General features: G+C 38.6%; 1 protein-coding gene across 2 annotated transcripts in view; it reads left to right on the forward strand.

Moving 5' to 3' along the window:
• PRKG1 (protein kinase cGMP-dependent 1) overlaps window positions 1-25222 on the forward strand; it is a 1199831-nt gene that overhangs the window by 737251 nt on the left and 437358 nt on the right. The gene's annotated exons all lie outside the window — the stretch shown is intronic.

The raw sequence follows: 25222 nt of genomic DNA on the forward strand, positions 1-25222 counted from the left end.
TTCACGGTTTCCAGAAGGGAATGAGCACACTTGGATATCAACAGTTGAGGAATGAGCTGCTTTCAAGGAGCACATGAGAAACTTTTTTTTTTCCTCCTCCAACTTTAAACTCTGCTTATTTATTTATTTATTTTTGGCTACGTCGGGGTTTTGTTGCTGCGCACAGGCTTTCTCTAGTTGCAGCGAGCAGGGGCTACTCTTTACGGTGCACGGGCTTCTCATTGTGAAGGCTTCTCTTGTTTTGGAGCACGGACTCTAGGTGTATGGGCTTCACTACTTGTGGCTTGTGGGCTCAGTAGTTGTGGCTCATGGGCTCTAGAGCACAGGCTCAGTAGTTGTGGCACATGGGCTTAGTTGCTGCACGGCATGTGGGATCTTCTGGGACCAGGGTTCGAACCCGTGGCCCCTGCATTGGCAGGCGGGTTCTTAACCACTGTGCCACCAGGGAAGTCCCTAAACTTTGCTTATTTATGAAGCTAAGTCATTTTTTAAATTTATTTAATTAATTTATTTATTTTTGGCTGCGTTGGGTCTTCGTTGCTGTGCATGGGCTTTCTCTTGTTGCAGTGAGCAGGGGCTACTCTTCGTTGCAGTGCATGGGTTTCTCATTGCAGTGGCTTCTCCTTGTTGTGGAGCACAGGCTCTGGGCACACGGGGCTTCAGTAGTTGTGGTGCGTGGGCTCACTAGTTGTGGCTCGTGGGCCCTAGAGTGCAGGCTCAGTAGTTTTGGCGCACGGGTTTAGTTGCTCCACAGCATGTAGGATCTTCCCGGACAAGGGCTTGAACCTGTGTCCCCTGCATTGCCAGGTGGATTCTTAACCACTGCACCACCAGGGAAGCCCTGAAGCTAAATCTTGATTTGTTTCTAATCAGTAAAGTTTTTTAGTCTGCAAGCACAATATCATCTGGTTTTGGCTACTTTTATTACACACATTTCTCCTCTAATATTTTGTTATGAAAATTTTCATCATACAGTGCCGTTGAGAGTTTAGAGTGAATGCCCATATACCCAGTGCATAGGTTTTACTACTAGCATTTTATTTTACTTGTTTTATCACATTTGTATCATCTATCCCTCACTCTATCCATCCATCCCTCACTCTATCCAGCTGTAAATCCCTCTTACTTCTGGTACTTTTCAAAGTAAATTACAGGTATCAGTTTACCATCTCTAAATATTTCAGTTTACATATCATTGTCTAGATTATTAATAACTTCTTAAGATTATTTACAGATAAGCAAATATGAAGTTTATTATCAAGTATGCTCTCAGCCTGTAAGCCACTACACATTTGACCAGGGTGTATTTGTAGGAATGACTATTGGAATTGAGAAGCCTGGATGTCTTTGGTCTCCACAGAGAAATCAGATAAGGTGTTTCAATCTTGTCCCACCCTCACATTCTTCCCCTGCAAATTATTTTTCCATAATCTCCTATTTCACATGCCCACTGGACAGTGCTGTAGCTCAATCCTGACCTTGCCTTTCACTGTATGTCTCTGCCACCTTTCAATCTTTCCTTCTTGAAAATGCCTATTATCTACCCAAAACAGATTTCAGAGAGTTAAAGCACTGATTTTGGTTTTGCCTGGTTTATTGATTTCAATCTAATTTAGAGATGTTAAATGGCAGGTAGTGGTGTTGTTGTAACTTCCATTACCCACAGCTACATAAAGGGGTAGGTTTTGATTGTTATAGATGGGAAAGAAGACTAGAGAGTGTGAGGCAGGGAATATCACTCCTGTTCTCTGATGCTTGGCTGGCTGCTGGCTAGAAAAGCCCTTGGCTCCTCCTGCCCTGGTCCTAAGAAATCTGGACCTCTTGTCTGGTAGGGGGATCAGGATTTTGCATTTTTGGAGTTCCCAGGATTATTCTGTTACACAGTAAATTTGGGGGAAATGGAGTTAAGAGCATTGATCAAGCTTTACCAGTCTCTTGCTGGTAATCTCAATAAGTTATACATCTTCCTATACTCCTCAGTTTCTTTATTTGTAAAATGAAGGGCTGGACTAGATAGATATTAGCTATGATTTCTTTCTGTTTTTTATATCTGTGGGCCCTGTTTAGTCCTTCAGAAGGATGGATGCTTGTGAAATTTCTGTCTCGGATTACAGGAAGATGGGAGGTAGTAGAAGAGCTGGAGTTAGACTGCCTGAGTTCACATTCCAACTGTATGGCATTGGACAAGTCATTTAATTGTTCTAAATTTCTTTTTCTGTAAGTAGGGGTGACAGTAATCCTGCCTTCATAAAGTGATTGTGAGAATTAGATGTGTGGAACGATGTATGACACATACTAAATGTTCAGAAATGTGCTGCTTCTATTATTTGTTGTATTTGGTGTTGTACCTGGATGAAAATGAATGTGTGTGTGCGCGGGGGTGGAGGGGGGCAGGTTTTGAAAGGAAGAATGATGTGTTTCTCTAAGTAGAATTCTAAGTAAAATTCTGATGTAATTCTGACCATTGTTTAAATAGGACTTCCTGAGTAATGGACACTGTGAATTTTAAAACTGATCATACATTCCTCTTTGCTTTGTCTTCTAAGTTAGTTTAAAGCTGGACTTGGGACCTAACTTAAACGATTGTGGAGGGTGTGACTGGGGCTGCCTTCAGGGGTGTGCGTCCTCTGCTGTCACACAGGGGTCCAAGCTTAGAAGTGCCTTGCTCTTGGTTTAATGCTCTGCTGTTACCATCCTGAAAGATTTTTTTTTTTTTTTTTTTAAACAAGGGACATTGCATTTTCATTTTGCACTGGGCCTTGGAGATTATGTGCTGTTCCTAGATCTTGATATATGTTTTTCTCTTCTAGCTTCATCTTTGGCTTTATTTTTTTTAAAATAAATTTATTTTATTTATTTTTATTTTTGGCTGCATTGGGTCTTCATTGCGGTGCGCAGGCTTCTCATTGCAGTGGTCTCACCTATTACGGAGCACGGTGCGTGGGCTTCAGTAGTTGTGGCACACGGGCTTAGTTGCTCCGCGGCATGTGGGATCTGCCCAGGCCAGGGCTTGAACCCGTGTCCCCTGCATTGGCAGGCAGATTCCTAACCACTGTGCCATCAGGGAAGCCCAGCTTTGTTTTTACTATTCTACCTATTCTTACTTTTTTCTGATTGCCCTGCATGCATTTTGTGAGCTACCACATTTCCATTTGGTTAACGAGTAGAAAATAGATAAATAAAATCATTGCTTTTTCTATGAAGATTTGTCCCCCAAAACTCGTAGTCACATTCCTCTCCTCATCTCATAGTTGACAACATTTAGTGTTTATGTTACTCACTTTGGTACTGAATTATGCATTACTGTGCATCATTATCTAACTTTGCTATATGGACATCTTTACTTCTCAGGTTATTCTAACCTCTTTGAGCTTTTATATCTCCAAGAGTGCCCATCTTCATGGGTATTGCTCCTAACAGCCTCTAAGGATATAACTGTTGAATTAATTTAACTAAAGATTTAATTGACTTTACTGGCTAAAGGAAGAAAGGAGAGGAGATTTTTAGCTAAGAGAAGGAAAGCTGGGAAAGGACCCCAGAGGATGGCCACAGAGGATAATCCTTAATCATTGCTTGAATTCCACTCTTCAAAACACCTGTTGTGCAATGACTCTCAATCTTTTTGATCTCTGGAGCCCTTTACAGTTTTAACAGTTTTGTAACAAAATAAACCTCTTACATGATAACGTATTAACATACTTTTATAGAAAATATTTTTTTCCCAAACAAAATTTTGCGATGAGTGGCATTATTTCATGTTTTGCAAATCACTATAACATCTGGTTTGATAGGAGGCAGCTGGATACACATATCTGCGCATTCAGTCTGTTGTGGTATCACATAGCGTGTAACTTCTGCAAAACTCCACTGTACACTCTTTTTTTTTTTTTTTTTTTTTTTGTGGTACACGGGCCTCTCACTGTTGTGGCCTCTCCCGTTGCGGGGCACAGGCTCCGGACGCACAGGCTCAGCGGCCATGGCTCACGGGCTTAGTTGCTCCGCGGCATGTGGGATCTTCCCGGACCAGGGCACGAATCCGTGTCCCCTGCATCGGCAGGCGGACTCTCAACCACTGCGCCACCAGGGAAGCCCCACTGTACACTCTTGAGAGAATAAGAGTGTAAAGGGCAAATAATGACTTTTGATTATTATGAAAATACTTTTTTTTTTTCATGGACCCCTTGAAAATGTCTCAGGGGCCATAAGTGGTCCCCGGAGAACCTTTGAGAACTGCTGTAGTAGAGGAACATCTCTCTGCCATGCTGTTTTTCAGAATCAAGATAGTATTTAAGTGACACAATGCTATCTCCTATTCCTTTAGCTGAGAAACTTCACATTAACTAACTTGCATGGTCCAGTCGCTTTCTCTGAGTATAAAAGCATCAAGGGATGGGATTTGAGAGTTATCTAAGATTTTTCTTTTCACTTTGCTTACATGCTGTAAATGATGGACAGATACAAAGAGAGAACCAAGCAGTTGAGACACCCTCACTCATCTAAACTTGAGGCCATAGTCCTTTCTAAACAATGCTAAGTTTCTTAGTTTAGGTAATTAATTAGCTCTGTTATTTTTAACTTGATGTTGGAAAACAATGGGATTTGGCTTGGAATGAAACCTGTGGTGGAAAAAAAAAATAACATTACTGAAATAATTACTGCATTAAATTACTGAGTCATTCCAGGTGTGATGTTTTGTACATTTTCATGCATATTTCAGTTGCTGTAATATGAAAATATGTATCATGCACTTAGTTTCAATTCATTACTATCGACAGCTCTGCATTAACAAGCTTAGGAGTGCCAAAGTTCAGATTAATTATGCAGAATAGCTTTGACAGACTTTTATTATAAGCTATATTTAATTTCAGCCTACAGATGCTAAATAAAAAATAATAATAAAGTTCTTTGTACTTACCTTTTGCTTCTAACTCAAGAGTTTGCAGTGTTAACTTTAGAGCTGATCTTTATAAGGCCTGTTTTAAATGGGTATTTGGAAAAAAATGCTATTTGCCAGTGGCATCAACATCTAGAAGCAAGAAGAAACACTTTGGGAGCTATAACTGGGCTTCAAAGATTTGTGTTCTGTGTTTAATAAACTTGTCTCCCTGAAAGTTACAAGTAGATGAACTTTAGGAAACAAATGGACATCTAGAGAGTTTAGCTCCTAATTCATACCTCATCCAAGGTGTTTGTCTGTGGTATTTGATCTTTTGAGATAAATGTCCTGCTCTGTTCTGTCCCTTAGGGAAAAGCCATATTCTTACTAAGTGTGGCCTCCTTTACCCATCAGGGAAAGTTGCTGTGTCCTTCGATTGTAAACTGGGCCCCAGAGGGTGAGTCTTGGTTAGAGATCATGGATGAGTATAAGAGGATGAGATTCACCTTGAGCCTAAATTTCTTAGTGGTTGCATGACCTGCAGCAATTTCCTTAATCTGTGAACATCAGGTTCCATGCAGACACTGTATTTCAGGAAGATTCAAGGTAGCAATAATGTGGAAGATGAAATGGGGAGAATCTTGAGATCCAAAAGCCAACTGTTTGGTTTGCTATTTAGTAGTCATGCGATAAGAGCTTGAACGAAGCCACTGCTGTGGGACTAGAAAAGAAGGAGCAGACTGGAGAGATTGTTATTAGGTAGAATCAATAAGTTTCAATGACCAATTGGACAATCCAGAGGAAGTAAGGAAGAGATGGGAATCTTAGATACTCTCAAGTTGCTGGAAATGGTCAGTTGATGTCATTTGGTGAGACATCAGAAAGAAGGAGCCATGTGGTGGGTGATACTGAGTAGGAGGTGAGGAGGTGGGGGAGGGGGGAAACTAGATCTAGGTGGGAAGGCCTGATATGGGTTTATATATCCTATATATCTTGGCCTGGAGCTCAGGAGACATTTGAGAAACATCAGTTCTTACATGTGGCAGATGAAGACATGAATGTGGGTAAAGTTACCCAGGGGAAAAGTTCAGAATGAGAGACCTGAGATTGGCCTCAACCAGGGGAAATGAGCTGCTGTTCTTTGAGGAAAAGAAACGATACAAAGAGACTGGCAGCTCTTTCTTCAGGAGAGCTAGAGCACACACAGACATTTGTTATGGGCTATAACTCTGATAAAAATTAGTTTGCAATATGGGGCGATTTGGAGAGAGAACTTAGGGACAGTCACAGTAGCTGGGCTCCTTGGCCCCAGATAGATGTGCCAGAGCCCCATGCGGATGGAAAGTCTGGAGCTCAGATGGGCCGCCCCCCAGGGACGAGATGCCCTTGTGCGCGCGTAGCACTGCCTTTTCAGCCGCCCTTTCCATTTCTTCAGGGAAGAAAACTAAACTTTGAGTGTCAGCTTGAGTAGAAGGCTGTGCCTCTGCTCCAGGGGATGAAAGTAGCAGCTTGGAAATTATCACATGTGATACTCCCCAAGGGCAAGCCAGCCTCAAGGCAGCTGGCGGAAATCTGTTGTCTTCCTGAGTAGCTCAAGGTGGGATCTCTTTGGTATTTACATTGCTACTCAAAAAATCCATTCTTTTTCTCTCTTTTCAATCTCTTGGAGAAGCCTTTATTCCCCCCAACTTGCTCTCTTTCTCATATATGCATTTTTAGTTACCTATTTGGCATTATATATTCAAATCTTGAATTACCCAAGATCATTCTTTTGATTAACAAGCTGAAGAGAAAGACTTGGAATTTCTGGCTTCTGATTGTTCTAAATATTAGGCAGAATGCAACTTGTAATATTTAGAGAATGGTTCCTTATTCTCTGGGTTAGCTTAAAAGTGACTTTAACGAATATTTTAATTACTTAATTAATATAGTGCTTCTATGGTATCAGCTTGCTCTTCATACCTTTATTGTCTTTTCTCCTAGGTTTCTTCACTTCTATATTTCTTGCACTGTAAGCCACAAAAGTTTTATTTTTTTTCAGGATAAAGTGATGGTTACAGTAATACTACTTATAATACTAATAAATAAGCTAATATATTTATTGCTCTTTTCCTATGTCCCAAGCCATGAATTCTCATTTAATTATCCCAGACATGTGAACTTAGTGCTACTGCCCTCCTCATCTCAATGAGAAGGAGACTGAAGCACTGTCAGCTGAGTAACGGGCCCAGCGTTGTAAAGCTCCTTGAGCCGAAGACCTGGGACTTGATTCCATGCCCGCTACATCACAGCACCTCTACAGGCCATTGTTTCTGTAACAGGGAAGAGCCAAATCTGACTCCATGTTAGATCTGTTGCTTTTATTTTAACCTTTGCTTTCCACTGCTTTTGTTCACTAGAATGATACTGTCTATACATAATGGCCTGCTTCGGGGAACCCTGCCCCTCTGCCTGAATGTTAAACCAAAGTGCCTTTGATCAGGGAAACATCCAGACCCTGTCCACCTGTGGATGGCTACAAGAAAGAAGAAATTAACACACCCCCTCCCTGAGGCTGGCCATTCCAGGTTATATTTGCAAAACTTATGGCCTTTTTACTTTATTTCCTCATCTCTTCCCCTTCTCTGTGCTGTAAAAGAAACTGGCATCCAAACCCCGATGAGATGGTTATTTTGAGACTTTAGTCCTGCCATCTTCTCAGTCTGCCGGCTTTTCTGAATAGCGTTGTATTCCTTGCCTCAAAGCCTCGTCTCTGATTCATTGTCTGAGTCCCCATCTTAGCCCTGCACTGTGGGGCCTGGCTGGTAGAGCACCTCTGCTATTAGCTGAGGAAACTAGTTTCAAGTTGGAGACTCATCAGAGGAACCACAGCTAGTGTCAGAGTGAAGATGAGGGCCCAGGACCCCCTATTCTTATTCGCATGCTATTTTACCAAAACTGTCTCTCTAGTCTAATTTTGCCACACTTTTACATGAAAATATTTTTGCATATATTTTTCTCATTTGTATAGGAAGACATTTATGTATGGAAGAAGAACAGATGCACTTTTGTTGTTTATGGCTAGACGTTTCGGAGCTTTTAAGGCAGCTGCTTACTGGAAGCTGTTGCATTAACCACTATTGATGGGTACAGTAAATGTTAGGAAAAACACCAAGTTGCATTAATTATGGATCTTCCCGGTTATCTCAAGTTGAACATGTTTGGTGGCTAATACAAGCACATCGACCCTTAGAGAGCTTCATGAAAAATTAATTTGCAAAACAGCTATCTTCTAAGTGGTTTTGTGAAAATCTCAGTCCGGCTAAGAGATTTTGAGTTTTTATTTTTAAAACTGCTAGGCTCTTAAGGGAACAGTATACTTAAAATAAAGCAGACTTTTACTAGTTCATCTTAACATAAGTCTTAGTAGACAATTATATGTTTGATAAAAATTAAATACATTTTCTCAACTGTTTGTGAAACACTCTAAAGATTAAAAATAGAAACCAAAAGTATGGTTTGCCTCACTCCCCTTTTCCTACCACCACTTCATGTTAATATATCATTTTTAAGAGTCAAGTAATTTTGAAAATATCTGGCCAATCATTGGAAAAAGATTTTTTACAATGATTATACAATTATTAACTTATCAAACTAGCTTATTAGAGGCCATGATGTTTGCAAAATTAATATACTAAATAGTACCTTATAGACACAAAGGGCTGAAAATAACATTAGTGCTTTTAGAGCATATAAGATGCATTTTTAGAAATATTAAAATTTTTCTGGAACTCTTTTCTCCCTAGATATATACCTACATATGTACCTATGTGTCTGTGAATCATCTGTGTTTTTAGGTGAATGATATCATGATCTAAATTTATATAAAGTATTTTTAATGGTACTGAAATATTTTGAATATATGGGCAGGATGAAGAAAAACAAGTGGTAGGTAATGATATCATCATTTTTCCTAGCTAAGGGAAGTCAAGAAGTAATGTTTATTGATTATGTATTATGTTCCAGACACTCTGTTATGACTTGACATTATTTATGTATTTGCTTATTTCTCTTAATTTGTTACAAAAGTCATATGAGGCAGATGGTATTATCCCCATTTTACAAATGAGGAAAAGGAACTAGGAAGATTAAGTAACTTGTCTGTAATCTCAAGTCTGCTAAGTAGCAGCATAGAGTTTTAAACACAAAACTGCCTGTGCCCAAAGTCAGGCTCTTTTCCTCCTGCTTATTTTGTAACTTTTTATATTAAAACTGATAAATGGTAAGTCATTGCTTTGATTAATGAATATCGACCTTTGAAAGCATCCTCTTCCTATTTAGGCTCATAAACCTTGTGTGCCATTATTGGGTATTTTGTACAAAGCAAACTAAATAATCAACCTATACAAGCGTTGTGAGCAACTTGGTGGGTCAAGACTAGTTTACATTAAAAAAAACACCTCAGCTGTCTGCATATCAACCTGGGGTCCCCTTCACTTTCAGGCCATTCTTCCCTCCATCTTGAGTTCCTCCTTTGACTCAGGAATTGCACATCACTGTGAAGTTCTCCCCACACACCTCTACACCCTCCTACTTTAAAGCATTTACTCCATCATGAGAGGGACTGGCACATTTGCTGTTAGTTCTCTTCTGGTCCCCAGAGGAGTTTCTATCTAGGTCTGGCAACAAAATATTATTTTCTTGATTTGTGTTTAGTCCACTGAACTTCTTTTGGAACTTGAAGGGCAGCTGTTCTGGTTACCGCCTCATTTCTAAATGATTATTAATGCCCTGTCGTTCTCAATCTGTACCAATGGCAGCCAACGGCCTGGAGGCACAAATCTTTGTGTGCTGTTATTTAATCTGGGGTCACTGAGGGTCTTTGCTTGTCTGAGAAGTCAGCATTTCCAAATGTAAAGAGGAAAGAAAGAATAAACTATTTTGCATTACTCAGAAGTAGTTTAGATTTACCCAGAGAGAAGTCAGCATCAACCATATCACCTGCATTTCACAATCATCATCAGCTCAGACTGAAAAACATGCAGGTGTTTGCCTCATGTGACAAAGAGTGCACCTCCTTTGCTACGGAGCAGGCTGTACTTGTCATGGTTTCTGAGTGTGACTCTGGGCACTCTAGGGTCCAGCTGTTGAAGAAGGAAGCCGCTCACTGATCAGAGGTACTGAGCCTTTTCCTCAGGTTCTGCCAAAAATCACGAGTGGCCCTGTTGGGATGCCTGAAGGCACGGATGTAAGAACAATTCAGGACATGTGAACTCAAGGGAAAATGAGATAATTCCCAATAAATTCATAGTTTTGATTTTGTAGATCTGTAAGCTGTTAATGGCAGTTTGAAGGAAACTTTAAAAGAATACTGACACTAACTAGTAAGTGACTTTTTAATCTTTCCAGCGTATAGCTCCTTGAATTTTCAGATATCAAGGCCATAAAGTACCCTAGAAATAACTAGATCTAGTCCCATTAATTGTATAGATTATAAACCTGGAGCCAAGTAAGCCCCTTGCTTGCTCAAGATGTGTAGAGCAGTAGATTGATGATGCCTGACTTTAATACCATTGTTATTATATTATTTATAGTCCAATAATACACCAAGTATAAATTTTGTCTCTCCAGAAAGGTGATTATTCACTTGGTAAAATCTATGAGCCCCTGCATGTTTGCAGTGCCCATCCAGTATCATTGAAGAGAGAAGGGAGTCTAGTCAAAAGACTTTGAACATTATCGTTTTAATGGTGGAAATGACTGAATCTGTTTTGATAGATGTCATTAAATGTTCAACACAACTAACCAAGTCCCCTTTTCTGATTCCATGTTCATTACACAACAGTCTTTTGAAAATTTGACTTGTCATGTAGGTTGGCCCATGGGGTAAAATACCGTGAGAGTGCTAAAGGGAATGTTCTAGACTGTGTGATACTTAAATTGTTCATGTTATTTTTAATACATTGGCGTTTGCTTATATTTTATTTCTCTGAAGGGTGTCCTATAGCAAGAGTGTATTTCCTGCAGAAAATTCTATTGTACTAAACGGTTATATGGTCAAGGCTTCATCCTTTTGGGAAGGAATATAAGTGAGTCTGAATGGTAGCATCTCAATAGTTAAAAAAAATGTGTCCCCACAAAAATGTTTTTTTGAAATGATCATTTTTCAGAAACTGTTTTGTTTTAAACTGGGTGTTTGAGGGGAAACACAGGTCATGAAAACAATGCTACAAATCTTTCAAAAAAATCACAAACTTTATTACATGCTTTTATTTGTGTAGCTGAAAATATTTTTGAGGCACCTTTATGCAGATTTATAAACTGATGAATGTATAGTTCCACTGGTCAGGTAACTAAGGATACTTGGAGTTCTAAAAATAGCATCTAAACAGGTACTCCTAGAGTTTTCATTATTCTTTGTGAAAGTTCTCTTAAATATTTCACCGTTTCAGATTATCTTTGGTCAAACACATAATCTATTGGGAAGTGTAGTTAAAATCCACTCACTACTCATTTTACTTTTGCTTAAACTATATAGTGACTGTTGTGATTTCAGATAAGCTTTAATGAATTTGTGTAGAAATGTCCTGCCTTTCATTAATTGAGAAGCCAGACAAGAATGAGGTTGAAAAGATGAGATTATGAAACATACATACACTAAATCATTGAATACCGAATTCCGTCTTAGTTTGCTCAGGCTGCTGTAACAAAATATCATAGACTGGAAGGCTTAAAGAACAGTTTTAAGTTGGAGGTCCTGGAAGTTGGGGGTCTAAGGTCAGACTGCTAGCATAGTTGGTTCTGGTGGGAGCTTTCTTCTGGGTTTGCAGATGGCCACCTTCTTGCTGTGTGCTCACATGCTTTCCCTTGGTGCATGAGTGGAGGAGATCTCTCTCTTCCTCTTCTTATAAGTCCACAAATCCTATTGGATTAGGACTACACTCTTATGACCTCATTTAATCTTAATCACCTCCTAACAGCCCCATCTCCAAGTGCATTCACATTGTGGGTTAAGGCTAAGGCTTCAACATATGAATTGGCAGGGGCAGGAATAATTCAATGGTAGTAAGTCGTTTGCTATATAAGGTGCCAGCTCCAGCTGTTACACACTTTAGATTTAGAGCTAATTAGAATACATAGCACCAGTTTTAACCTCTCAATATATCATTCCCAAGTATGTTTTCCTAGATTTACACCGGGAGATTAATTTGTAATTCTTGTTATATTAAAGTGCTCCTCGGGGGACAGATACCAAATCTCTAGCATTTAATCAGGTTTATGTGACTTTCAAAAGCTTTGCAGCACTTTATTTGAAAGGCTTATGAATTTGATCTTAAAATATATTAAAGCTATATCTCTGTTTAATAAGTATTTGATTTTTTTTATTTTTTTGCGGTACGCGGGCCTCTCACTGTTGTGGCCTCTCCCGTTGCGGAGCACAGGCTCCGGATGCTCAGGCCCAGCGGCCATGGCTCACGGGACCAGCTGCTCCGCGGCATGTGGGATCCTCCCGGACCGGGGCACGAACCCGCATCCCCTGCATCGGCAGGCGGGCTCTCAACCACTGCGCCACCAGGGAAGCCCAAGTATTTGATTTTTAATCTCCAAATATTAGCCATAATTCTGTAGGTGTGGTCCCACAACCGACTTGCAACCAAAAAATGTATTCATCAATTTCGTCTGAATGTTTTATGCATATGGGCATAATGTGAAATCACTAGCAGACATAACAGGGATTAAAATAGAATAAATATATTTAATTTTATAATGGTTTTACATTGTTTGACTAGTGTCCACTTTACCATGAAATACAGTTTATAATTCTCCTATTTATTTAAAACATGTATTAATGCTCTAAGATGTATGTATCTGGTATTGAGCTAGCTTTTGGGCTAGCCGTAGGGAAGGATGCATTTGCTGCCTTTAGGAGTTTATTGTCTGATAGGAAAGATAATCTAAACATCACAGAGATAGTGTGTCAAGAGCTCTGGGAAAAGTCTCTGTGGTTAGGAGTCAAAGCATACTGGAATCAAGCTAACTAAGACTATCAGGCCTTACATATGATAACACGTTTTTCTTTCCTTTTTTAAAATTATTTATTTATTAATTTATTTTGGCTGCTCCGGGTCTTAGTTGCAGCACATGGGATCGTCGATGCGGTATGTGGACTTCTTAGTTGTGCCATGCAAACTCTTAGTTGCTGCATGTGAACTCTTAGTTGCGGCATGCATGCGGGATCTAGTTCCCCAGCCAGGGGTCAAACCCAGGCCCCCTGCATTGGGAGCACGAAGTCTTACCCACTGGACCACCAGGGAGGTCCCCACATATGATAATACTTTTAATTTAACATAGGTGATGGGTCTCCTTCAAAGGCATATTTATTCTTCCCATAAAACTTTTTAAAAAATTAATTAATTAATTTTTGGCTGAGTTGGGTCTTTGTTGCTGCGCGCGAGCTTTCTCTAGTTGTGGCAAGTGGGGGCTACTCCTCATTGCGGTGGATTCTCTTGATGCAGAGCACGGGCTCTAGGTGCGTGGGCTTCAGTAGTTGTGGCTCACCGGCTCTAGAGCACAGGCTCAGTAGTTGTGGTACACAGGCTTAGTTGCTCCGTGGCATGTGGAATCTTCCCGAACCAGGACTAGAACCCGTGTCCCCTGCACTGGCAGGTGGATTCTTAACCACTGCACCACCAGGGAAGCCCTCTTCCCATAAAACTTTTAAAGATAATTACACAATCATTTCAGATCAGTCCACCTCCTAATAGACACCTTTCTTGAGCCCTCAGACTAGGTGAAGGCCCCCTCAGATATAAGGTTGCCAGAAAAAAATATAGGACATCCAGTTAAATTTGAACTTCAGGTAAGCAGCAAATAATTTTGTAGCACAAGTATATCTCAAATATTGCATAGGACATATTTATATTATTTTTTCAGTTTATTTGAAATTCAAATTTCTCTGTGCATCCTGTATTTTATTTACTAAATCTGGCAACCCTACCCAGGTGTACAATTTCACAAAACCTTATGCTTTCATTCTTTGCACCCAGCAGATTTAGTAGTTAAATATTGCTGCAATTGTCAGCATCACCTAAAAGCTTTTTGCAGTGTTTGATTTCACTGTCTGTGACTTGCTGTCTTAGAAAAACTGTCCAGTGTTTTCCTTTATTCTCATGCCCCTACCATACTCACAACACTTCTGATGCCAGCTATGTGTGTTTTCCACACATCAAGCAATTTTGTGACACCAGCTGAGTGTCCTACAATTCAATTTAATTCTGATACTATTTCCCTGGAGTTAGCATTAGATTCCACAAGTTAAAGGCTCAGTCCACAAGGCTGTCTCCCCCGCACTTGAGATGCCAATAGTAAGCCCAGGTTGTTACCCATGCTCCTGACCAACTGGCTATAAATTGGGGTTCCCATGACCCCTTCCTTGGATTTGGTGATTTGCTAGAATGGTACACAGAATGCGGGGAAACACTTACATTTACTGGTTTATTTTAAAGGCTATAGTAAAGGATACAGATGAATGGCCAGGTGAAGTGATACACAAGGCAAGGTCTGGAAGGGTCTTGAGCACAGGAGTTTCTGTCCTTGTGGAGTTGGGGGTTGCCGCCTTCCCAGAAGGTGGATGTGTTCACCTACGTGGAAGCTCTTTGAGCCTCATACTTCAAGGACCGTTGTAAAGGTTTCATCACGTAGGCATGAGCGATTTTTAACTCCACTTCCAGCCATTCTCTCCTCTCCAGAGGATGGGGGATGGGGATGAAGGTTCCAAACTTCTAATTTTGGCTTGTTCTTTCTGGTGCCCAGCCCCCATTCAGGAGCCCACAAAGGGCCATGTCATTAGAGCAAAAGACACTCATTTCACCGAGAAAATTCCAAGGTGCTTGGAGCTCTATGTCAGACCCTGCAATCATCAGGAAATTATAAGGTCTTAGAAGCTCTGTCAGGTACTAGAATCAAAGGCTAAATATTAGAACAAAATATTCTCTTAGTATCGCTATTTACAAGAGTTTTAGGAGTTCTGTGTTAGGTACTGGGGACAGAGAACTATATATACATATATATATATGTACTTATTATTTCACAGGCACCTCTCATGTAGTACTCTAAAAGCACTAATATTAAGATGTTTCATCTGTTACTTGAGTAAAAGAAACTAGCGATACTGAATCTCACACCACACAATTGGTAATTCATACATTTGGTGCTTAATTAAATTATAAATAAAATATAATCTTTTAGTAAGCTATTGGGAATGTAGCAGTTTGGCTAGCTTGTTGCTTATTTCAAGTTTACATTGAATGGGGTATCCTGTATTTTACCTGGAAACTCTAACCTGGGGGGCCCTTGACTCTTTTTCAAGGTAGTGCCATTGTGCTTAACCATATGAACACATATGTATATAGTTAGAAAAAATTTTGGTAAAATACAGAAGCAATTTCATGGAAGAAAATACTCAAGAAGCGATTGTGTAATGATCAAAACCCACGTATATTGAAATACTTGTCTCTATTCCACTTCTTTTGAAAAGATGAGAATTTCTAGACCCCAATTTGTTTGAATTGTAAAATTTCAATTCCTATTGAATTGCTTTTTAGAAAAAAATTATAAAAGAATTTTAGATGGTCTAGTCATATCTGTCTGACAAAATCAGTTATAGCAGAACTGTCCTTAAAATTGTGAGAAGCAAAGATGCTCTGTCAGTACAAATAAGGCACAACTGAGATGATCTGTTCAATTATATTTTATCCTCTTAGTACAGTTAGTTTCCCTCAAAATACCTGGCCTGATCATTAAATCAATAGGCATGGGCTTTCCTGGTGGCGCAGTGGTTGGGGGTCTGCCTGCCGATGCAGGGGACACGGGTTCGTGCCCCGGTCCGGGAAGATCCCACATGCCGCGGAGCGGCTGGGCCCGTGAGCCATGGCCGCTGAGCCTGCACGTCTGGAGCCTGTGCTCCGCAACGGGAGAGGCCACAACAGTGAGAGGCCCACGTACAGAAAACAAACAAACAAACAGAAATATATATATATATATAAATCAATAGGCATGTGGTCAGGAGAGTAAAATGTACCTGGGTCTGGATTTCATTTAGAGGGTCTTGTGCCTTGAATATAGTAGGCCCTTAATAAATGTTTGCTGATAGCTTTAACATTTTTAAACCATATGTTCCAACTGACAGACTAAAAAAGCATATCTTTCATAATTTACTGGCCTAGTGTAACTCTGCTTCAATTAATATGGTCTTTAAAATGTGAACTGTAAACTGTGAAATGGATTTCCTTCACATAAATGTTTTAACCCTCTGAGTGGCTACCTGTATTTGGTAGCGTGGAAAGGTCTCTTTCCCTGAAGCACATGGACATTCTTCTTTTTTTATTTTTTAACACCCTAAATTTGCTGCTTTTTCTTGAGGTTCTCAGAATTCTTGTGAATCCTAAGCTCAGTGTAACAGGGACCCTTTAGCCCTGGATGGGAAATCATTTATGACCCAAGCAGCCATTGGTTCAGTTCATCCTTTGGGCCGTGCTGTCTGGCTGCTCTGATTTTTCTCTGGATTTAGTTATTCCCCAGGTGCCCAACTCTTCCCTTATTTTTCTTATGACTCTCAGACTCCCCACAGAAAGTTTTACTGCATGAGCCTCTTTCCCGACCCAGCTTTGCCCCTTGTGCTTATTTGGATATAGTCTTTCACCCTACAAGCGAGTCTTAGGTTTCCATCCTGATCTGTCCTGAGACATCTCTTCAGGTCCTACTGGTAATTCTCTGGCTACATGACCCATTCAGTGGCAAAGAGTTCATTAACTCTTGTTGGGGGGTCCGTCATGTTCTCGCGGCTTTTTCATTTACTTTCCTCGGTAGTCACTTACCCAAATGGGTGACCTTAACGTTAGCACAAGATGATACGGAAGTCCACTGAGGTTGAGGGAGTTAGCAAGGACACAAGGCTAGCCTGAGGCAGTCCGTGATTAGAGCTCAGGTCTCTCTGCCTTCAGAGCAAAATGGGGCTCCCTACCTTGTGGAACTCTGTGTTTATTTCTTTCTTTGGTCTATCACCAGCTGAACCACTGGACCTTCAGCCAAACTCATAGAACTATTATGCTGTCACAAAGAAAGTGCCCATTTGGAAAGTGGTCACCATGAACACCCTCTGCCACCGAAAGAGGATTGTATCTCCCTTCAAAGTAACTTTTAGGAGAGGGCAGCATGAATTCCAGATAAGCTATTTAAATAATGAGAGCATTATTATAAGTCTTTAATAAGGACTAGTTTAGGTCAGACATCCAGAAATTGTGTTTATTCTTGAGGTGTGCTGTCACTAGAAAGGCAGTTCTGGATTAGATGAGAATGTGAAGTTTCCCCACGGATACCGCTAACTATGAGGCGGTATTCAATGTAGAATGTTAGCCCTCTCAATTATGCTTTGGGAGAAAATCAGAAGTCTATTACAAAAAAATGCATACACATGTGAATTAGCTACTGATACTAATCTCTCTCTCTTTGTAGAAGTATGGAATAAGAAATAATTTTCATACTTAGGAATTGAGTTAACTGATTCTGAACTTGCACATTGCTTTAATCTTTCTGATTCTGAGGTTTCAAGCCAAATATGGAGGCAAAAGCTTCTTACTTGTTAAGCTGTACACGCTCCCTGGAAACTTAGGAGAGGGGTGGCCCTATATGACATGCTGTCAGGGGCAGATCAATGCTGATTGATATTGACCATCTAGAGAACTGATGGTTGGCTGACTGTGACCCATATTGTCTTTCATTCTTAGTGATAGAGAGAGGAAGAGATTATTTAGGGCTGGAATGGGATGGGGTTGGGAGGTAAGCCTTCTCACTATCTCACCTAGTAAACAATCCCCTTAGCAATCTATATCAAAGTCATTGAAGCTAGAGTTCTGTTTGTACTAAAATAACTTCCAGAAATAGTCGAGCAAGCATCTTCACTTATAAGCAGTTTTGGCACAGCTGATTAGGTTTATACCTGCTTTATGTTAGAAATGTAAGCCAACTTTGTCAAAGCTAACTTTATATTTGTGGATAAATGGAAGCTAATCAAGTCTTTTAAAAGCTGTCCAATTATTTATTTATTTAACCAGTTCTGCCTTGCAGACTGGCAGATCCTGAAATAACAGATGCATTGTAAATTTGGATTTTCACACATTAGCTTTCTTGTGTACACAATCTTAAAATCAGAATGGTATTTAGACATCATCAAATTCAACTATCCACTTGGTATAGAAATTCTCCTTATAATTTCCCAAATAAGTGGCTAAATAAACTCTCTACCAGTAACGAAACCCTCATGACCAACTCGTTTCTTCTTTCAACAGCTTTAATTATTAGTAAGTTCTTTTCCTTTGCATCTATCAGGTTTTTTTCTTTTCCTTTGTTTCCTGTTCTTTTCTTTTCTTCTCTTCTCTTTCTTTCTTTTCTAAAGTTCAAGTGTCCTGGATCATGACTTTTGAGACAAATAAATTTTAAAATATAGAAGACTTACGTAAAGTATTTCGGTTCAATATGTTCAAAATACTCTACTAGATAACATTGGAGACAGACAAGAAACGTATAAAACATGATCCTTATTCTCAGGAACCTTAGGATTCAAAAGAAATATATAATAATTGAAGAGAGTTCCATCTACAATTAAACAGTAAATGTAATTATATAGACATTGTGTGCTATAGGACTTGTAGAATAATCAAGAACACATTCTTGTAATTGATGGGGTTTGTGTTGGGCCATGGAGGACAGAAATGATTTAGACAGGTTGACAGAAAGTCTTTTTTGTGGGAAACTGAGGAAAGTCATTTGGCTGAACTCAGAGGCCTACTTTGAAGAGAAGTGAGAAGTAGATAGTGAGAGTAGATAAGACTGGAACAAAGTACATATAAAAGTCTTTGAATGTGGTTTGCTGTAGGACAATTGAGGAGATATGAAATGCTTTCTATACCAAAGCAAGACACTACCTTATGATTTTATTTGTTTAAAATGTCATATAGTTGAGCTGTCCAATATGATAGCCACTAGCCATAAGTGGCCATTGAGCATTTGAAATGTGACTAGTCTGAATTGAAATGTGCTATACATACAAAATACGTACTGGACTTACAAAAGTTAATATGAAAAAATGTAAAATATTTTATTAATAATTTTTATCTTTATTACATACTGATATGATAATCTTTGGATATATTGGATTAAATATAATATTTATTTATTTTTGTTTATTTCCTCTTCAGTTATTTTCTTTCACCTTTTAAAATCATCTTTATTGAAGTATAATTGATTTACAATGGTATGTTAGTTTCTGCTTTATAATAAAGTGAATCAGTTATACATATACATATGTTCCCATATCTCTTCTCTCTTGCATCTCCCTTCCTTCCACCCTCCCTATCCCACCCCTCTAGGTGGTCACAAAGCACCAAGCTGATCTCCCTGCGCTATGCAGCTACTTCCCACTAGCTATCTATTTTACGTTTGGTAGTGTATATATGTCCATGCCAATCTCTCACTTTGTCACAGCTTACCCTTCCCCCTCTCCATATCCTCAAGTCCATGCTCTAGTAGGTCTGTATCTTTATTCCCATCTTACCCTTAAGTTCTTCACGACATTTATTTTTCCTTAGATTCCATATATATGTGTTAGCATATGGTATTTGTCTTTCTCTTTATGACTTACTTCACTCTGTATGACAGACTCTAGGTCCATCCACCTCACTACAAATAACTCAGTTTTGTTTCTTTTTATGGCTGAGTAATATTCCATTGTATATATGTGCCACATCTTCTTTATCCATTCATCTGTTGATGGACACTTAGGTTGCTTCCATGTCCTGGCTATTGTAAATAGAGCTGCAATGAACATTTTGGTACATGACTCTTTTTGAATTATGGTTTTCTCAGGGTATATGCCCAGTAGTGGGATTGCTGGGTCATATAATAGTTCTATTTGTAGTTTTTTAAGGAACCTCCATACTGTTCTCCATAGTGGCTGTACCAATTCACATTCCCACCAGCAGTGCAAGAGTGTTCCCTTTTCTCCACACCCTCTCCAGCATTTACTGTTTCTAGATTTTTTGATGACGGCCATTCTGACCAGTGTGAGATGATATCTCATTTTAGTTTTGATTTGCATTTCTGTAATGATTAATGATGTTGAGCATTCTTCCATGTGTTTGTTGGCAATCTGTATATCTTCTTTGGAGAAATGTCTATTTAGGTCTTCTGCCCATTTTTGCATTGGGTTGTTTTTTTTTTTGTTATTGAGCTGCATGAGCTGCTTGTAAATTTTGGAGATTAATCCTTTGTCAGTTGCTTCATTTCAACTATTTTCTCCCATTCTGAGGGTTGTCTTTTTGTCTTGTTATGGTTTCCTTTGCTGTGCAAAAGCTTTTAAGTTTCATTAGGTCCCATTTGTTTATTTCTGTTTTTATTTCCATTTCTCTAGGAGATGGGTCAAAAAGGATCTTGCTGTGATTTATGTCATAGACTGTTTTCCCTAAGTTTTTCTCTAAGAGTTTGATAGTTTCTGGCCTTACATTTAGCTCTTTAATACATTTGGAGCTTATTTTTGTGTATGGTATTAGGGAGTACATATATACAATGGAATATTACTCAGCCATAAAAAGGAACAAAATTCAGTCATTTGTTGAGACGTGGATGGATCTAGAGACTGTCATACAGAGTGAAGTAAGTCAGAAAGAGAAAAACAAATATCGTATATTAACACATATATGTGGAACCTAGAAAAGTGGTACAGGTGAACCGGTTTGCAGGGCAGAAATTGAGACACAGATGCAGAGAACAAACGTATGGACACCAAGGGGGGAAAGCGGCGGTGGGTGGGGTGGTGGGATGAATTGGGAGATTGGGATTGACATGTATACACTGATGTGTATAAAATTGATGACTAATAAGATCCTGCTGTATAAAAAATATATATATTATTCCAGTCAAAAATAAAATAAAATGAACATATTGTTCAAAAAAATAAATAAATAAAATGATGTGTCTATGTGATATTACTGTTTGATTCTGAAAGTAGCATGAACACCTGTAAGTTAAGAGCCTATTACTGTAATTATTTCTCAACAAAGTGTGCTATTGAGAGAAGAGTAAAATGGACAGATCTTCTAGCCTCATTTGGTTTTCTGTTTTAAATCAACTTTATTGAGTTAAAAATCAACTTTATTATTGTTTCCAGCCTCACCTGTGATCTTAAAACAAAGTACATGAACAATACAGGTTCATTACAGGAAGTTAGAATATACAGATACTATTATTCCTTTATTAGAAATAAAATAATCTGTTAACATCATTTTGGTAATTATCTCTTTGTGTGTATATAATAAATTCGGATAAAAAATGGGATAAAGCGGTTTTATAATTAACACTGTTTATATATCAACAATATATTGTTAATATATAAACATTTTTCTGGGTCCATGAAGGTGTTTCTAAAACAGTGGGTTTCCGTGTTTTTGTTTTAATACCATTAGTCTACTAATTAGTCTACTGAGTTCTTCAAACAAAAGCTTTACTCAGAAGTTCAGTATATAAAATCAATAAAAGCAAAACTCATCTGTCTGAGAGGCAGGGTTGGGGGCCTGGAAGCCTGTCAGCCTGGCTGGCCCATCACAGCTTACTTCCATCATCACCTAAAGCACTGAGGAGCCCAGTCTAGAAATGACTGTTCTAACCCTGATGTGTGTGTGTGTGTGTTTTTTAATCAAGGTATCAATTTTTGTCTAACATGCTATAAAAGGTCTCTCATTTAAAAATTTTGGGTGGTTATTATTGTTTTGGGATGTTAAAATGTTTACATTTTACATAATCCAGTTTTATTTTGCTTCTTAGTCTGTCATTGAATGATCTTAAGCCTGAGAAACTGAAGCTCCAGGATTCAAACTATGCTTTAGCTAATGGGACTATCACTCCATTCATATACAAATAAATGACTATTTAAAGAGACAACAACTTTCAGTCTCTAGTAGTTTTGCTTCCTTGGAGTAAGTTATTTATTTATTACATATATTGCTCGGCTTTTCAAAAAGACCAAATTAGAGGGGAAGTCAGAGAAATTGTGGAGAGGATCAACAGGAACCCATTATTTCAACAATTATCTCTTTGTAATATGAAGTATCTGCTTAAAGCTCTGGTGTTGATGATGATTTGCTCTACTTTTAGTTGATCCTTTGTGTCTTTAATTATATATATATTTTTAGCTTTTAAAATAATCCTACCACTGGGATCTTAGCTTGCAATCAACTTTTCTTAAATGCCAATATAGGCTGTGCCCTTTTTTTTTTTTTTTAATGGTAGAGATTATGGTTATCCTTATTCTTGTTGTTGTTAATGAATGAAAGTATCCAGCTGAGCATTCTATGCATTCGAAAGAAAGAGTCTAGCTGTGTAAATGGGATTCTACATGGCTTCCTGCTGTCCAATCTACTTGAATGAGCTTTGTAGAAAATGTATTTTGGTAGCCATTCTGTGAACCCAAGGGTATCACTGATGATGTGAAAAGTGCGTATTACAACAAAGTAAAGAGAAAGCATTTTGATGCTTTCAAAAATGGAAATATTGTTTATTTATTTGCCAGATTGTGTTAAGTTGTAGAAAGTAGAATGACTATTATTGTTTTTTTTTTACAAAGTAATTTTTATTTAGCTAGGATTTTACTTATTACTATGTGCATCCCTAAACATTAAAAATAAAAGCACATTTCTCTTAGCATAGGAAATACTTTCCTTAGGAGAGCTAATTATATTGTTCTAATACCTGTTTAATTTTAAGATATTATGGCTCCCGTCTTTCTAAGATATAAACTAGATATAACATTTGCATAAAACTCAAATAGTGTTAAATTATAAATTGTGTTTTAAAAAGAGGTTTTTACATAGAAAATACTCGAGAATTTTCCTTGAGTTTGTAGTTTTATAGTAGCAGATACAAGTGCATACTGTTCACCCTCAGGGATTCAAACCCATGGTCCACGTGGTAGATAAGCATATTTCAAAAGATGATGACTCAGGAGTCATTATTTAATGTGAATCCCCTAGCTTCCCATAATATCTTGCAAGGTTAAGAGTCACAGGGTCTGAGATTATGGAGCTCTGTGAATTCAAGATAGGTAGTATGCTCCTCATTTGGGTAACACAAATAAGGGAAGTATTACCTAAATGTAGCTGTTTGAGCACAAGGGTAAAGCTCTTCTTGACTGTGTATACTTGAGAGATGAAGATGTTTCATAAAAACACAAACATTAATTGATTTCCTTCAAAAATCTCATTTTTAACTTAAGAACATATTCAAATTCTACATCTGAAATATACATCTAAAATAGTATATTCAATTAAATTCTACATATAAAATATAATGGATAAAATGAGAAATGCCATCATCATATTGCAGTGAATGATTACTATTAAACCCAGCCATGGTAACACTGACTTTCTTTTACCTGAGGGTGTTACAGAAAATTCCCATTGCTCCTGGCTTCTCATCCATGCCAGCCTCTTCCTAGACTAGTCAGCAGAAGAAAACAGTAAACTGACTTTTTAAAGCCACCCCTTAATTACAGATAGCCCTTGCTTTCTTTTGCTTACCCCCTTGAAAACCATTTTTAATACCTGCCAGCCAAGGCTGTGCTTCTGAGACCTTCATTCTTTCATTTCACCAGTGCCATGGCTTGAAGGATCTGAACCCTCACATTGGTGCATGTAGAGGTATCTTTGTTTTTCTGTCATTTTAAATAGTCAGTGTCATGGAATAGAAAGAATAGAAGAACTAGAGTTTAAAAGACCTGTGTTCTTGTCCCAGCTCTGTTATTTATAAGCTGTTTTACTTTGGGTAAATTATTTGGAATAATAATTCAGTTAATAGAATGCTTTAGGTTGTCTCCCATGTAGTTGTAAAGATAATGTTACCTTAAATATTTTTAAATGATCTAAAATTTGGAAAACACTGAACAAATGCAAAATAAAGTAAGTATTCTCCCCAATCCTCTCGACTGCTGGTCCATCAGCCAAGTACCACCTGTGTAGTACTACTTGTTTTTTAATTCAGTGTGACAGGCCTTTCTCTCAGGACAAAAATAGTACAAATCCCACTCTTATATCACATAAAGCAAACTTATACAAAAAAATTAATCCTCTTTTATAGATCTTTTATTACTGGGTTTATCCAGACTTTCGAAAAATTGCTCACATTATCAAGTGTAGGAAGTCTTTGAACGCTGGAAGGTTTGAATGTAGAGGTGAGATTCTCACACCCTGGCTTTTCAGATCAAGTAAATTGCTTACCTTTGGTGGAGAAGAATAGCCCTGAGATTATAATCAAGTTGCTGTTACTTCGATCCTTTGAATTTCCATGAAGTAAAAGGTTAATCTTGCTCTTTCTAAGAAAAGAAAATTGTCAGCCTGGCACAGGTTGAGGCAGATCTGTGAGAAAGGTATGGTGTGCCTTCCGATTGGCTACCTTTTAGTAAGGTCCACAGACTCCTGGGTCCAAATTTCTGTAGGGCACTAACGTGACCTTATGTGTTTCCCACAGTATTGAAATACTTGGGATTTCATCTTCTCGAAAAGTGCCAATCTGTCTCCTAAAGCGAGAATTGATGTAATAAGTCAGTTCATGCTAGTATGTGTTATTGATGGAAAATGGAGGACTCAGCCGGGTTCCAGGATTCCTTTCCAAGTAATGCAGATTTTTAAACCTAAATCTTCTAAAGAATATACCTTACTCTAATAATTGAATCTCTTTGAGGGAATTTCAGGCACCATGACAGGCATTGTGGGAGGTCATGAACTTTGGTCTCATCAGAGCTGTTTTCATTTTATCTGCTACACAAATCTTCCTGGATCCAGGGAATCTAATGGTAAACTGTGACATCAACTATACCAACATTTTATATTCATTTGAAAGTAACTTTTATTGGGAGTAATGAATCTACAGGATGCCTTTAAGTGGTTCTCAGCTAGATACAGTGTAATCAAAATCCTATAGGGAACTTTCAAATCACACATAATTTTCTCTCACCACCCTCCCAACAAGACTTTTATGTGCCCAGATGGGAATAGGAGTGGAGATTGGTGTAAGTGCATGTATGCTTGCCAAAATTCAGCACTCCCTCTCCCTCCTGTGAGGAGCTAGTTGAACTGAATTCCCAGGAAGATTTTAAATAGTACATAAGGGACTTACCTGGTGGCACAGTCGTTAAGAATCCACCTGCCGATGCAGGGGACACGGGTTCGAGCCCTGGTGCAGGAAGATCCCACATGCCGCCAAGCAGCTAAGCCCATGTGCCACAAGTACTGAGCCTGTGCTCTAGATCCCATGAGCCACAAC

Source organism: Kogia breviceps, chromosome 2 (assembly GCF_026419965.1).
Source record: "Kogia breviceps isolate mKogBre1 chromosome 2, mKogBre1 haplotype 1, whole genome shotgun sequence".
NCBI classification, from domain to species: domain Eukaryota; kingdom Metazoa; phylum Chordata; class Mammalia; order Artiodactyla; family Physeteridae; genus Kogia; species Kogia breviceps.